Below are 10,767 nucleotides of genomic sequence, written 5' to 3' on the forward strand. Positions count from 1 at the left end.
GCAAAGTCTGGCTGTTCTTAGAAGTCTTGCAGGCATTGGAAAAGGCTTACTGTTACAGTATAGTGGTTAAGCGGCCCTGGGAAGTCCAGCTCTCTGGCTTTGTATCATGGCTCCATCACATCCTGCTTGTGTGACTTTGAGCAACTTACTTAACCTCTCTGTACCTCGAATTTCTCATCTATAAAATGGAAATCATAATTGTACCTGCCTCTTAGAGGCTGGATTAAATGAGTTTACATATCTAAAATACTTAAACAGTACCTAGAATATGGTAAGCCCTGTAAGTGCTTATGTAAGTGTCTTAATAATAAGTAGTACTCGAGTATTATGTATTATTACCTAATAATTATTAGCACATCATGAAAACTGGATAATAATATGATATTCTTACAGTTCATCTTGTCTAGCTCTCTTCTAAGTTTTACCTTCCTTTTTATGAGACATATGAAAATTTTAGAACATTATGTTTTGCCTGCATCTTTTGCCTAAATCAATGGTATAACTAAAAGCTTCTACCCTACTTCCTCTCCTTTTAGGTCTAGCTTTTAGTACAGGTTGAAAGGGGACCTTTAAAATTCTAGAAGCTGGAGAGGTGCTTGGCTGACTCAGTTGGTAGAGCATGTTACTCTTGACCTTGGGGTCATGAGTTCAAGCCCCACATTGGATGTAGAGTTTACTTAAAGTAAAATTCTAGAAGCTGGAGCCATTGCATATAAGATAATAGCAGCATGCCTTATAATGTTATTTGGGAATTCCTCCTCTGGAAAGAGCACTGAACTTGTAGTCAGAAGACTTATGTTTTATGCCAAGCTGTGTCACTGTGGGGATGCTCCTGGGCAAGTCACTTAACTTGTCTGAGCTTCAGTTTTTTCATCTGTTAAAATTGGAGAATAATAATTCCTCATTTACCTAGTTGGTATAAAGACAGATGAGATAATGTATGAAGGAAGGAGGACTTCATAACCTGCAGAGGTCCATACAGTTAGATACACAGTTGATCTACTTATATGTGGAATGTAAAACAGTCAAACACAGAAGCAGAGAGTAGAAGTGGTTGCTGGGGTGGGGTGGGGTGGTGAAGTGAAGGCCAAAGGGTACAAAGTTTCAATTATGCAAGATAAATATGTTCTGGAGATCTGCTATACAGCATAGTGCCTCTAGCTAACGATTTGCTAAGAGGGTAGTTCTTAAGTGTTCTTAACACACAGGTACACACACGAATAACAATATAATAATGATAATGGAGGAGGGAGGAAACTTCGGGAGGAGATGAATATATTTATGGCCTTGATGGTGGTGATGGTACCTACCTATCCCCAACTTCACCAAGTGGTATACATTAAGTATGTAAAGCTTTTTACATGTCAGTCATACCTCAATAAAGTGGTAAAAATTGGAAATACAGCACATGCATTTGCCTCTTATAATATCTGATCTAGTTTTTTGTTAAGATTATTTATATATTTGAGAGAGAGAGCTAGAGAGAGAGAGAGAGCATGAGCTAGTGGGGGAGAGGGAGAAGCAGGCTCCCTGCTGAGCCAGGAGCCTCATGTGGGGTTCAATCCCAGGTCCCCGGGATCATGACCTGAGCCGAAGGCAGACGCTTAACCAACTGAGCCACCCAGGTGCCCCCGATCTAGTTTTCAACACATCTGGCCACTCTCATGGCCCATTCCTGTTGTCCAATAAATCTGCAGCCATCTGCCCCAAAGCTTTGGCTACTTACCAGATCATTTCCAGATCAATCTAGGAGCCTAACTAGGGCTTAAATTGTGAGAGGGGTAGGTTTGTAGGTTTGGGAAAGAAACTAAAATTGCTTTCTTCTTCTTCTCCTCTATTTCCTGAAAAACCCTTGATCCAGCCATTCAACAAAAGGAGCGGAGGTAAGAGGAGTTTTTCTTCCTGTCCCTTCTTTGTATTTTTACAATCCTTTATATCCATCTGTATCACATGGAGAGTCACGGAGTATTGTGGTTATGTGTTGATCTCTCTGTTACTCCTACAGACCTCTTTTTTAAAAAATTATTTGTTTTTCATGGTGGGTTCTCAATAAATATTTGTTGGATCAAATTTACCTGAATAGAATGTAACACAATTGAAGCTATTCAGAGCTCAGAGAATATTTCACACACACAGATCAAGTGATTAATTCAAAAAGAGTTTCAAGGGGCTTAAAAATAGAAAGCTGGATCCAGGCAGTTTTGTTCAGAGAATGTTCGAGGGGGTAAAACAGCTCTGGCTGCAGGCTAGGGTCTTTGTTATGAGAAAAATGCAAATACAAAGAATTGCAAAACACCACTAGGGAAATGTCTGGGTATTTTTGAACCTTTGGCAGAGATGAATTTCTGTCTGGAATACACGTCCTTCCCTTCCCTCATGTCTCTTATCTTAGTCATGGCTTAACCCAGGAGCACGTAATAAATAAGCAAAATTTATAGAAATCTTTTTCTAAGCCCTGTTGCCTTGAAATTATGACCTAGCAATTTCTTCCCCCGCCAAGAACTCTGAAGTTAACATGATATATCAAGATATAAACTGCATGTCCTGGCCTTGCCACCACGGTTTTGATTTAAAACATTGTCTCTCAGGATCAGACTTGACTCAGTTTTGGTTCATATTCATGGAGGTCCTATAATAAATAGTTTGTCTATGTAAGAAAACTACTCTATAACATTATTTTATAGGCATTATGTTTTATTTAATTTTGTTTTTAAAATAGGGTAGAGAGAATATTTGGATTCTTAAAGAAATTTATTTGAACAAATTCCTGAACTTCACCAGCAATAGAAAAATGTAAGTTAAAAATTAGATACCATTTAAAAAGAAAATCTTCCTAATAATATATGGTTTAAAATAGTAATATTTAGTGTTGGTGAAGGTTGGAGAATCAGGTACATTCTCTGGCAGAAATGTAGTCCTTAAAACAATTTTGCAATACCTATTGAGAGTATTAAAAAATTCATGCATATTAAACTAATAATGTCACTTCTAAGAAACTTTTCTGAAGAATGTGGACAATGATTCATACAGACAGGTGTTCACTGAAGCATGTATAACAATGAAAAATTAGAAGAAATCTAAATATTCACTATTAAGAACGCAGCTACATACTTTAAGGACCATACACTGAATGCTGGCTTTTGAGTTCTTAGCACGTAATGTTCTCTGAATGAAATAACAAAGTTGAAAATGGTGATTTTGAAGAATATTTAATGATGAAGGTAATGTTCATAATATTCTTATAAAAATATAAGAAACATATATTATTAATTTATATTAATATCTATGTGTCCAACTAAAATTAAATCAAGGTGTTGCTGTAGGATTATGGCTAATTTCAGTTTTTATTCTTTGCACCATTCTGTGTTTTCTTTTTTCCTTTTTAAAGATTTTATTTATTCATTTGAGACACAGAGATACGGGGAGAGAGAGAGAGAGCATGAGCGGGGGGGGGGGGGGGGGGAGACAGAGGGAGAGGGAGAAGCAGGCTCCCTGCTGAGCCAGGAGCGCAACGTGGGGCTCTATCCTAAGACCCTGGAATCATGATCTGAGCCGAAGGCAGACGCCTAACCATCTGAGCCACCCAGGCGCCCCAGTTCTGTGTTTTCTAAATGCTCTTTCATGAGCATCGGTTATTGTTATAATCAGAAAAAGATCATTAAAAATTCTGGAAGCGGGGCGCCTGGGTGGCTCAGTCGTTGGGCGTCTGCCTTCGGCTCGGGTCGTGATCCCAGAGTCCTGGGATCGAGCCCCGCATCGGGTTCCCTGCTCCACGGAAAGCCTGCTTGGCTCCCTCTCCCACTCCCCCTGCTTGTGTTCCCTCTCTCGCTGTATCTCTCTCTGTCAAATAAATAGATAAAATCTTTAAAAAAAAAAATTATGGAAGCTTAGTGAACCTCAGCACAGAGATGAAATATTACACATAGCTAGATGGAGTGAGTGACGGAGTCAGAAGTTTGTCTAAGAAATTCTTGCTTGGAAAGAGCATCACAGAGGATCCAGGGATCAGAGTTCACCTTTGCCAGTTGTAATCTAGAAAAGATTTAAGTGCTGAGAACGCAGTAAGCCAAGCTCGTGGAAGAATTAGGTTTGAGCATGTTTAAAAGAATTGACAACTTCTCTGACTAGCAGGAGAGATGGTTATAGAAGAGATCACCAAGCGTTTAAGGAGGGTGTTAATAACAGCTGATGGCTCTAAGACACACAGTGAGACAGAACACTGTCTCCTAGAAAGTTCGGCCAGCAACCCAGACAGGCCCTCCACCCCAGTGCAGGAAGGTGGACATTAAGCAATTAATTATTCTGACTCTCATTCATCTATTTGTTTATCCAAGATATTAAGCACCTCTTAAGTGGCGGGCACTGTGCAAGTCCCAGGGGATATCCTGGTGAATAATAGCCCGAGAACCATACTTGAGGCTGAACAAGTCGGGTTTATTAACTCGTTGCTGTGCAGGAGCTCCACACCATGGGGAGCCGTGGGGCATTTTGGTAAGAGGGTGTTAGAAAGGACTTAAAAGACTTGGGGTTAAGTTAGGTAATTTTGGGAAAGGTCCCAGGAAACAAAGCTTTAGTCAGTATTGGGTGCTTGCAGGAAGTGGGGGTGATTCTATGATTGGACACATCAGTATATCTTATTTATATGGAGGCCACAGCTATAATTAGGAAAGAAGTGGCAGTCACTCATATTAGCTGAAGGGAAAATATTTGGTATTCTGTAGCTTGGAGACTGTTAATGTTTTCTCTGCTCAAATATGATTATGAGTGTTGTTTCTTTTTTTTTTTTTTAAAGATTTTATGTATTTATTTGACAGAGAGAGACACAGTGAGAGAGGGAACACAAGCAGGGGGAGTGGGAAAGGGAGAAGCAGGCTTCCCGAGGAGCAGGGAGCCCGATGCGGGGCTCTATCCTAGGACCCTGGGATCCTGACCTGAGCTGAAGGCAGACGCTCAACCACTGAGCCACGCAGGCACCTGATTATGAGTGTTTTTTTTTGGTCTTGATTCATCATGGTCACAAAGTGCCCTTGTCTCATGTAGATGTTGTGTGATATTATGATATTGTTTATGTTCACTGGGAATATATCAAGACCTGGCTGCGAGTGCCGGGCCAGCTCAGCAACAGCAAGGCCTAAGTGATAACAACAGGTCAGTTCCTGGATATCAGGGGACTGCTTTTCTCTTTCTCACAAATAAATAAGTAAATGTAGCACTTCAGATTATGCTTAGCACTATAAAAAATGAATAGGATGCAATGGAGGAGAATCAAGGTTAGGATGCGACCCATTTGCACAGGTTGGTTGAAGAAGGCTTCTCTTAGGAAGTTATTTATCAGTCAAGACATGAAGCATGTTATGTTTGCTTATGTATATGTGGATCCTGGATCACAGTGTAGAATGTATTTCTTTTTTTTTTTTTTTTTTTTAAGTAGGCACCACGCCCAGCGTGGAGCCCAACATGGGGCTTGAACTCATGATCCTGGGATCAAGACCTGAGCTGAAATCAAGAGTCGGATGCTTACCCAACTGAACCACCCAGGCACCCCTAAAATGTATTTCTTGTATTTCTTATTATGGATTGCCATAAAAAAAAAATTGAAAGCCATTGCATGATGAAGATAACATAGGTAAAAGAGGGGGAAGAGATGAGGTCCAGCTCATACAAGTCCTTATACACAAGAAGTTCCCGTTTTCAGTTGATCAATGTAAAATCATCGATTTTCATTTTGACCAATGATTTCACTTGGTTCAACTTGACACAATGACACACTGTTTAAGGTTTTAGGCAGGGGAGTGCCAAGACTGGATTTATGTTATAAAAGACTACCTCGGCTACTGGGTGGAGGGTAGACTTGGGAGGCAGGTGAGGAGGGCAAGGAAAAGGTCAGTAAGGATGTCATTGCTTTGAAACAATCCTGTTCTGATACTCAGTCTTCAGACTGGCTGGCTTGGAAATCTGTTTTGTTAATTACCCATAGGAGTGTGGGCAGTAGGGAATTGACTCCTGCTTAAAAAAGAATTCATAAAGGGGCGCCTGGGTGGCTCAGTCAGTGTCTGACTCTTGGTTTCAGCTCAGGTCATGATCTCAAGGTCGTGAGATCAAGCCCTGTGGCGGGCTCCGCACTTAGTGTGCAGTCAACTTGAGATTCTCTCCCTCTGCCCCTCCTCCTGCTTATGTGCTCCCCCCTCTCTCTAATAAATAAATAAATCTTTTTAAAAAAGAATTCATAAAAGATTGATAATAGTAAAATGAGAATGCCAGTTTATTAATCCACAGTGAGAAATAAAACTATCAAGCAATTAAATACTTATAATCACTGATTAATGTCATCTCCTTTATGTGAGCAACTAAATTCAAATCAGTAGATTGTTTGGTAAGATTGCAAGAAATCAGAGCAAGGGGAATTAGAGCCACTGGTAACAAACTTTGTTTACATGACCTCTAGTTGGAAATACATTTTGCCTGAAGACCTAGTTTACACTTACACAAAATAGAGCTGAAACAAAATTTTACAAATCAGAACATACCTTTATTACTTCTAAGACACTGATATTTTCTGTTATATTTTGTATTTTTTTTTTTTTAGTTAAAAACGTTGAGGAATAGGCCCAATAAATTTATTTCAGGATCTGAAATGGTTCACAAGTCGCAATTTGAAAATCACTGAGTCAGTTCATCTTTTTTTTTTTTTTTTTTAAAGATTTTATTTATTGGGATGCCTGGGTGGCTCAATGGTTAAGTGTCTGCCTTCGGTTCAGGTCATGGATCATGGGTCCTGGGATCAAGTCCCACATCGGGCTCCTGGCTCAGCGGGGAGCCTGACTCAGGGCTCAATCCCAGGACCCTGAGATCATGACCTGAGCTGAAGGCAGACTCTTAACTCATTGAGCCAGCCTGATGCTCCTGAGTCAGTTCATCTTAATGCGAGTTGGCATCACACTGTGATCATCTAGATTGGGATGGTTCCTGAACAGTAGTACCCCTAGACTCAGGGTGAGCCCGCAGGCTTCCCTCTTCAACAACCTCCTGGCTTTCATGTCTCACAGCCTTAGGCCATCTCCCAAGGTTCTGTTCCCTCTTTTCCTCCAACCTTCCTGGGGACCTTCCATTGCAGCAGATTTGTCAGCTCAAAGTCGGTTTCCAGGTCTCTGCCCAGCTCCCAGGTAATGAGCAGCACCTGCTTGAACAGCCTCCATTCTCAACCTTGTCTTGTCTTTACCCTTCTGAGTCACATGGTCCTTCCCACTCGGGCTGGGACACAGGCAGAGAGTGAGCCACCTGCCCAGCCAACCGGCCAGTGTCCCAGAGTTTAACTGGGCTACTCAGCTCCATATTTCAGGGTCAACCAATCGAGGTTAGTTATAAGAATACAGTTCCACCTCCAACAGAAGTCCAGGACTGATTGGACCAGCTGAGGACTCTGCAATTAGAGTCATGATTCAAAGTACCCAGGAGTCAGTAGGCCAGCAGTGGCCCCTGCAAGCGAGGTCCCCACCCCCACCCCCACCCCCGCCCTGGTTCCCGACAGTCTCCACTTGCTGCTGAATCAAATTTCCTATCTGAACAGCAAATAGATGCTTCTCAGAGCTCCATTAAGTCACCCACCCATGAGCAGGTTAGGGGTGGGGGTGCTGCTGAGATGAGTCAGAGGTCAAGAAAGCCAGGATGGCCCGTTTTGCCGGTGGGGGGGGGGCAGATTCTAGGGAGGCCCAGATTCAGGTGTCATTCTAACGTCTTTGGTTAGCCCTAAATGGACATGTCCTGCATAAACGAAAGTAGTACTACCGTCCCATACCTACTTTCTTTCTTTTTTTTTTTTTTTAAGATTTTATTTATTTATTTGACAGAGAGAGAGACACAGCGAGAGAGGGAACACAAGCAGGGGGAGTGGCAGAGGGAGAAGCAGGCTTCCCGCAGAGCAGGGAGCCCGATGTGGGACTCAATCCCAGAACCCTGGGATCATCACCTGAGCCGAAGGCAGACGCTTAACGACTGAGCCACCCAGGCGCCCCCATACCTACTTTCAAGTCCTAGACTGGTTCTGGTTGTTGAAGGGCTTATTGTACTTAATCCCCAGCCCCACAGCTCGGAAACAGGATTATTCCTACTTAAAATACTCAAAACACTACAAAAAGGGAAGCATACATTTTGTGAAAATTGTGCCTAATGAAATAGTAACAAGGTAACAAAATGCCCTGGAATCGGGGAATGAGGTTAAAAAAGCGGTTATCCTTGGGGAGCCCGCGGGGCCCGCGCCTGCCGGGAGGGGTAGGGCCATGCAGACCAGGAGCGGGGCCTGCCCAGCTGAACGCCCGCCGCGCCCCGCGTGGACACGGTGCACCTGGAGGCCACCATGTGGTACCCACTTCTCCGGAAGACGTGGGTGCTCGCCCTGGTCTTCGGGCTCTTGCTTCTCTCTTTCCTCACCAGCACCGTCAAACAGGAGGAAAGGGCAGTGAGGGATCGGAATCTCCTCCAGGTTCCAGACCTCGACCAGCCTGTTGTGCATCAAGTGCAGTTTACCCTGGGCAACAGGAGTGGGCCTGGCCACCCGTGCGGGAACCCCATTCGAAGGAAGTACCTCATCACGGACCAACTAGGCTACATTTGTGAAAGGAAGGATTTGCTGGTGAATGGCGGTTTTAAGGTCAATGTCCCTGGCACAAAGCAGTCCCGCTGCAACCTGCGCCAAGGCGGCTTGGGAGGACTGCGCATCCCGCTGCCTGCAGCCCAGCAAGCCACTTCTGGAGCGCTCCCTGCACCTGGCAGCCGTGGCATTCTAGAACCTCTTCATGGCGTCGAAGATCACTTTGATTTGTGTTTGGCCACATGCGGGACCTCATCCCGGAGCCTGCAGCACGAGAACACCTATAGGGACTCCCATGGCCAAGTATTGCTATGGAGAGAGCCCTCCTGAGCTCGCTCTTCGCCGAATGACGGGCATGGACGACTTTCCACCGAAGAACTTGTGGCCTGAAGCCACGCTCCAGCATTCTCTAGTCCGCTTGGAAGAAGAGAGCTACCGCGTGGAAGCCTTGACTTTGGGCGGTTCTTGTGTCGTACTCTTTGACCTCACGCTGCTCGGGGCTTTCCCGCGTGCAACTGTTCGTAAAGCGGCTTGGAAACGCCAGAGGGTCACGTTCAAGAACAAATAACAGGCGAGCTTGTGGAGGGAGGTGTTGGCACTCGGGGGCACCTCTATCACTGAAGATTCATCGAGCCCAGTAAGTAGTTATTCATTGGATTTCTTTGGAGCAGTGTGAAAATGATAATGTTTTATATAGGAAGATGCCGTGCCTTGATAGTCGAATATATTCAAGGAGACTTATCTTCCCAAAGTAGTTTGCCCCCCTAAATAAGCTTTCTCAGAGGGTGAAGTGTCTGGCAATTGTTTTTTTAAGGTTTGATCAAAAAACCTATTTAGTTTGCATTGGACTTCTGGGATCCTATGTGCACTCGTGATGCTAAGTCAACCTTTGTAAGTGAAAGAAATGTGCATGTCTGGATGTTTTACCATCTCATTCTTTTTGATACTCAGTCTGGTGGATGAGTCTGTCTTATGCGGGTTGTCACTGGTATCAGCCTTTCTTTGGAGCTTATTTGAACTCTGGAGCAATGTAACAGATTTAATGTGAAAACAGCTTATTAAAAAAAAGTTTACCTTGCAAATTCACAGTTCTTACATTCAGCTGTCCGTTGAGCCAGGTACTTCAGCTAGTTGCTGAAAGTTAGCTGGAGAGGAAGTTGGTCTCCACTCTCATACTCCTTAATGAGTTTCATTAAGCAATTAATTTGCCAAATAATTAATCTGAGAGCAAAATTAATCATGATTATAAGCGAAAACAGTGATTACACTGTTGCATGAAATGGTCATTTGCAAGAAATCCTGTCTTAGTCCATTCAGGCTGTCACAGCAAAATATGATAGACTGAGTGACTCACAAACAGCCAAAATTTATTTCTCAGTTCTGGAGGTTAGAGGTCCAAGATGAGGGTGCCGGCATGGTCAGGTGAGGGCCCTCTTCCAGGTTGCACACTTTTCATTGCATCTTCATCTCGTGGAAGGAGTGTGCTAGCTCTCTGGAGCCTCTTTTATAAGAGCATTAATCTCATTCACCTCCTAATACATCACATTGGGAATTAGGATTTCAGTATATGAATTTGGGGGAAAACAAACATTAAGACCGTAGGAAATCCTAAGAGACAGAGTACAAATGTGTTCTAGAAATTGGAAGACCGAGTCCAATCCAGAGACCAGAGTGTGTCCCAATCTCATCAAGAGGTTGCCAATTGAATTAATTCTGGGGGGAAAAAATGAACAACAAAGCAAAGCAAACATTTGTTAACGGAAACAGAGTGGTCTTCTTGGGAAAAGAAGAGCAAAAGACCTAGATTTGTGACTGCTAGTGTCCTGTGGAGAGAGGACCTGGGCTAGCCTATCCAAAGATTTGTTTCATCATTACAAGCTCAATTTCATTAACAGATATAAAGCTATGTAGGTTTTCTATTTTAGAAACTTTTGTCTGTGAGGGAAAATTGACCATTTGTGTTGTCAAATATATTGGCATGAAGTAATTCATAGTATTTCCTCGCTTTTTAAAATTTTTTAAACTTAATTATTTTTTCAGAGAGAGTGTGTGAGTGTGCGCGTGAGCGCACAAGCAAGGCGGAAGGGGCAGAGGGAGAGAGAGAGAATCTTTTTTTTTTAAAGATTTTTTTTAATTTATTTGACAGAGAGAGACACAGCGAGAGAGGGAACACAAGCAGG

General features: G+C 43.0%; 1 pseudogene; it reads left to right on the forward strand.

Moving 5' to 3' along the window:
* Positions 1-8,308: 8,308 nt before the first annotated feature.
* LOC110582825 lies at positions 8,309-9,155 on the forward strand (annotated as a pseudogene).
* The last annotated feature ends 1,612 nt before the right edge of the window (positions 9,156-10,767 follow it).

This window comes from Neomonachus schauinslandi, chromosome 12, assembly GCF_002201575.2.
Source record: "Neomonachus schauinslandi chromosome 12, ASM220157v2, whole genome shotgun sequence".
NCBI lineage: Eukaryota > Metazoa > Chordata > Mammalia > Carnivora > Phocidae > Neomonachus > Neomonachus schauinslandi.